A 6,000-nucleotide genomic window follows, 5' to 3' on the forward strand; every position below is an offset into this window, starting at 1 on the left:
CTCAGGTTGTGGTGGGATGGGAATTTGCTGATGACTAAAGCCACTTCTCTCAGAGTGTTATAAACTGCAGTCCTAAAGTGAAAGCCTTTGCAGCCCTCCTGGGCCACAGCGGCTGCAGCCAGCACCTCCCCCTGAGCGGGACACCACCCAGAGCTCACAGACCACTCCGCTGGTGATACCCAGGGGACCGCCATGGACAGTCTATGATGGGGCAGGCCGGACTGATTCCTCTTGCTCCTCGAGGCTCAACACTTAACGCACTGAGGAATGCAAAAGCGTGAAATGAGAGTATTTCACCAAACTGAAGGGCAAACTTTTAACAGGAATACCTTTGCTGTAATACAAAGCTTGAAGTAGGTTAATTAGGTAATTTTGTGATTTAAACCAAACTCATTCACTGCTAAAATCTTATTTAATGTGAATAAGCTTTCTTTTTCTCTCTCTCACGCTTCCCTTCAGAGCTAATCTGTTGTCCAAGTTGAGACTAGGAATAGATTTAGCCACATCTAAACTACAAGAGTTTAGAAAGCAAAGGGGTCTACTTTAAACCTTGTGACTCGATGGGAGGGTCTCCTTTACCATTTTATACCTTTGATCTTTACAAACTGTTTCCAACTCTATTATAACTTGATTTCAACTTGATTTATCTCTGTATATTTACTCCATTTAATAAGTAATAGAGTCAACCTTACCATCAAATCTTGTGTAGTCGCATTTCTACATATTTGTATTAAACCTATTTCACTTAAACTCTTTGGTGACAATTCTTTAAGCGGCCTGACCTATCCCTCCTTTTGCAACACATCCGTATAAAATATACTCTTGTTTGTATGCCCCAGGTTGACTTGTACCCTTTTTGCAATGACACAATGTTCTTGAAACTGATTTTCACAGAGTAACCGGATGCCTTGCAGCAGAACAGCTGCTTGATTTATTTTGCAAAGTCTTGCACTGTGAATGGGTTGATGTTCCTTCCGAGCACAGAACTTGGCATCTATCCTTACACTGGGCTTCCACATCTTTACTTTAGACCACTTACAAAGGTAATCGTGTTGTCCATCATCTCTCTGATGAGTTATTAGAAAGTGTATGGTAGGTTAGCAAACTACTGCACAGAAAGCAGGGCAGTCCCCTCATTCGTTCAGTGAACGGTGCATTCCTCTTCTGAAAGCCAGGCATGTACACACAGAGAAGCCTAATCAAGACTAATACCGGTAGAAGGTGAAGAGGGGGAAAGTTTCTTTTCTGTTAGAGACTGTATATCCATTGACATAGTAAATCAGAAACAGCCATAAAAATTGTCTTCTCTAAGCAAGTCCTCTTTATTCCAAAAGTGCACCCTTGTAGAGGAGGAAAAGGAGAAATTCCTAAATATAGGAAGACTGTCTTCATGAGTCTGTTGACCTTCAAATGACACCAAAAAGAGAAGTTAGAAATCATGTGCAAACAATTCCACCTTAGAATGACATGTAACTCTCAGAGACTTTATCTGAAAAAAATTTTCTCCTTTAATTCATTTTCAGACTACAGCAAGTCAGATGTGCAGATAGGAGTGGGGTGATTCTGCAAGGCACTTTGTTTTCATTCTGTTTCCATTAACTCAGGAGGTGAAACCCCAGAGTGCCTGAAACCAAAGAAGATTTGCAACAGATTTCAACAGAACCAAATAGCCCGAGCACTTCTGCAGGCAGCTCTGTGACCTATTGACCTCCCAAATTGCCCCTTCCCTGCTGATTGGATATATTACAGACAAAAGACATACCAGTCCCATGGCACAAGCTCAACAAGAAAGACTGATTTGAGAATTTTTAATCTTCAGCACCTCAAGTACAGGTCTCTAACACTTGATCTGACTAGTTCTATTTTTAAATGATGTAATATGCTATTATGTGTTACTTATTTTGGTTGGTTACAACAGTGCTCAGACTGAAGCATAAATGAAGCTCCTGCTTCAGACTGTCTAAGTTGATAGTCGCAGGCTTATGAAGATCAAAAATGTATTTCCCTTTTGGGATCAGAATGTCACTGAGGTGACTGAGACTCCTGACAAGGTTTAGCATTCAACACAGCTTTGTAAGTTTTTGCAGAAGGGGGCATGAAGTGAAACAAAAGGAAAGGGGTACAATGGACAAGAATAAAGACTAGGTGATTAAAGAATTCATAAGATTTTATGGGTAACAAGTTATGTACATGCCCTAAACTATAATGATCTGTTTTCAGCCCTTAAGAACAGCAAGTTGCTTTTCATCTTTGCATCCCTTCCTCCACAGATCAGCAGCAACTCTTACTCACCTGAATACACAGAGGTGATACCTGTGTCCAACCAGAGGGCTTAGGAGAGGCTCTGGCTTCATTTGCTGTCCTTTGTACTTCTCTTCACAGACTGCAAAGAGCTGTCTGACAGTATATTTTTGGCATTACTGTGTCTATATGTCCTATGTGTATCTTTTGGTCTTTCAGAGTACTGAAGATGACACCCATGATGGCCCTCTTTTGAAACTGAGGAGAAAAAAAGTGAGAAATTTTGAGCTGAAAAGCTTCCTCTAATGTGGTTTTGAACATACTCAGAGGATAGTTAATACTTTAAAAGTTTATAGAAAATAAACCTTGAATGTAGGGTTCAGTGAACAAAATGCTTCAAACACAAACACAGCTTGCAAGCAATCCAAAGGCTAAAATACATTTATATAAAGACTGAAATATTTTAGATTCTCACCAGTAATTTATGGACAACAGAAAAGCCAAAATTCTCCAAATAAATTGTAGCACATATTTTTTGTTCCTCCAGTATAAGCTTGGCACAGAAAAAATATTCAAGAGTGCTGTCTTTTTCTGTAGCAATAACTGCTATACTAAAATGTTGTAGTGTTTCTTTTCCTCACATTTAATTGTGACTGAAATGACTAAGAAAGAATAGACATTAATGTTGATAACTCTTTTTTCTAATATTAAAGCATCCAGCTCATCATATTTCACCTTTGCAGGCTCAGGAAGAAAATATGTGCAAAATACAGATAATGGAAAGTAAATTTCCATTTACATGGAAAGTAAATGTATTTGAAGTTTGTTTTCTTATAATTCATTTTACACAGCTTGATGGCTTCATGTCAAATTAAGCCTATGGAAGTCTCTAATGCTGTGTAACATCTCACAAGTAATGAACTGTATCACAATTCCTAATGTGGTCCTGACTGATTCAGAATGTTGCCTCCTTCCTGACAATGCTGAAATGTCTATTTAGTAAAAGATTCATGGTGTGGTGATATTTATCCTCAGAGAAACATGATATAGCTTAATAGAATTTATTGCATATAGCTGTTATGGGTTAGACTTCAGGGTATTTGCTTCAGCTTATGTGTGATTTAAGATCTACTGTTAGTGGACTTGCTAGTCAGCAGGATAGGGTGTTGATATTAAAAAAATAATGGATGACACAGTACACATTTTAATTTTGTTAGTCCTATGTTCTGTCACAGTAAGCATAGAAAACTGTCTTTTAGTTAATGTTGCCCTATATCAACTAAACTTTAATTGCTGCATTATTCAAAATTGCATTCTGTCAATTACTTTGACAAAGTAAAGAAAAATAATTGGCTTATTAATGTTTTTCAGCACAGACTTCTTGTTATTGATGATGCAGTAACGTAACACTGAAGTTAATATTAAAACTGAGCTTAACATAGATGATGATTTTTTCAAAACCAACGTGAAAATACATATACACTATATATACTATACTTACCTTTCCACAAGGAAATAAGTCTGCTTAAAGGCCATATATTGAATAAAATTGCATATGTAGGTAAAGTGTGTGTGTGAAGAAATTACATTTTCAATCTGAGGGCTCCCACCCAAAATTTAATCCCTTCCAAATTCCTCCAAATTGGGATTTCACTCTCTCCCACCACATTTTTTCCAGGACCCCCACCAGATTGCTGTGAGATTCTTACATTATTTTGGTGCAGAACAGTATGGCATTTACAGTGCTCTTGGACTGTATTGCGGGCTTCCTAGAGCACGGACAAATCACATACTTTCCAGAAGTACTTTGTTTCAGGTCTTACTGTGTTTACAAGCCTATTCAACAAAGTGCTGGACTTTATCATCATGCCCGGCTGTTTTTCTCCTCCACCCTGTGTTTAGAGTCCTGCAAGCTTTCTAGTGACACATGCTGGAACAAATTGATAAATTAAGTTATTAAGTTCCCAAGACTGAATGCTTTGTGGGATATTGAAAAAAATACAGATGAAATTCCAACCTAATAAGGAATGTGTTTAAAAAGCTCATTAGAATCTGCTGCCATCTGTGGGACTAGAAAGCGGTGAATGTGTCTCTATCTTGAAACTGTGTGGATGCCATCCAAGACAGAGCAGATCCCTGAACAATACTTTGGAATCAGTTAAATTGTCTGAAATAAATAAAAAGGCTGATTGTGACCCACCTGCTGGAAAAAAACCCCATGGTACAGGTGGACCAAATAGCAGTTGGTGCCTTTTTCTACATGCTAGAATTAGAGCATTTCCATACAGACACTGATTAATGTGAGGATCTCTTTCTTTGAGATTGTCAATATAATTATTGTAAGTTAATCGTGCACTCAAAATCCATTGACTCATTAAGTGAACTAAGAAAAGTTTAGGAAATCTAACCTGCAACTGGGAAGTATCAGACTGGCATACACTGCCATAAAGCTGTTCCAGTGTCTTGTGCTTTCCCATCAGTTTTGCACTAAACAAAAATAATACTACTACTAAATAATATCATCATCATAGCATAAATGATAGGGTGACTTGGGAACCAAAATCTGGCTCTTACCCATGCCTGAAGAGCAGCCAAGTTGTCAAAATCTCTATCCTCTATGAATGTCAAATCATTTTCCATGTTGTGACAGATAAGGTAGGGTAGAAAAGAGGTGTAAGCTTTCACACTTCAGCATATAATCAAACCCCTTAAATGAAAGAACTTATATGCAAAAAGTGTCTGGTAAACAGCTTACAGGATCATAAAGTCCTCGTACTTTCTTTGGAAACATCTGCCATTAACTGCTAATAAAGACAGGATACTGAGATGAATAGGTCACTGAGCTGATCAAGCATGAACATTGCTATATTACTATATTCCACTGTATTTTTTTATAATTGCCACATGCTGGTGCTCAAGAAAGAAATCTAATAGAGTGACAGTGATAATAAGAGGTTTCAGTTGTACTTCTGGTATTTTATCCATATCCTTAAGCCTAGAAGTAGTGTTAGTCTCATTTTAAAATTTAGGCTAAGTTAGGGCTCTCATTTCCTCATTTGTATGCTCATATCAAGAAAGAACAATAACTGGGAAAGATGAATGATTCAGGTAATGCATATACAAAATGTAATAGAAAGAATAAATTATTCTAATGTTTATATTTGCTGGACAATCCAAGCATTGTAGGGCATTGTCCTGATACTAGCACAATTTTTCCTATTTATGTAGGCAGCCTGAAAGAGAGACTGAAGTGTACCTGTGTGTCATTTTCATAAGACATAATTTTGTGATATTGTAATGAGTACTGCTGGAATGGAGAATGAAAAACTGAATTCAGAAGTCCCTTGTCATTATTTTTCATTAGCTGTATTTCTACATAAAATCATTAAAATGGTTCATCACTGGGAAATGGGCACTCTTTTGTTGAAACAGAATATTGTAATAATAAAAGGCATATCAATTGTGTTAGAAGTTAACAACCAATTTGCCAGATGTCTGCAATGATAACACTTCATGAGCAGGGAGTTCATCTCAGTGGTGTGATACCAATATTAGTATTAATATCAGGTTTAGAATGATGGGTAATTTGTATCTATTAGTAAAAAAAAAAAAAAAAAAGCTGTGCATTTTCTGTATTATTATTATCACCACAACCTTACTTCTAAATTACATTGTTTGATTTAGAACTGTACATAGTTTTTGAGGAACGTAATTGAGTAGATATTCAGCTTGATTTATAGGAGGCTCCTATACTGTTAA

This window comes from Falco naumanni, chromosome 5 (genome assembly GCF_017639655.2).
Source record: "Falco naumanni isolate bFalNau1 chromosome 5, bFalNau1.pat, whole genome shotgun sequence".
In the NCBI taxonomy this organism is placed as follows: Eukaryota; Metazoa; Chordata; class Aves; order Falconiformes; family Falconidae; genus Falco; species Falco naumanni.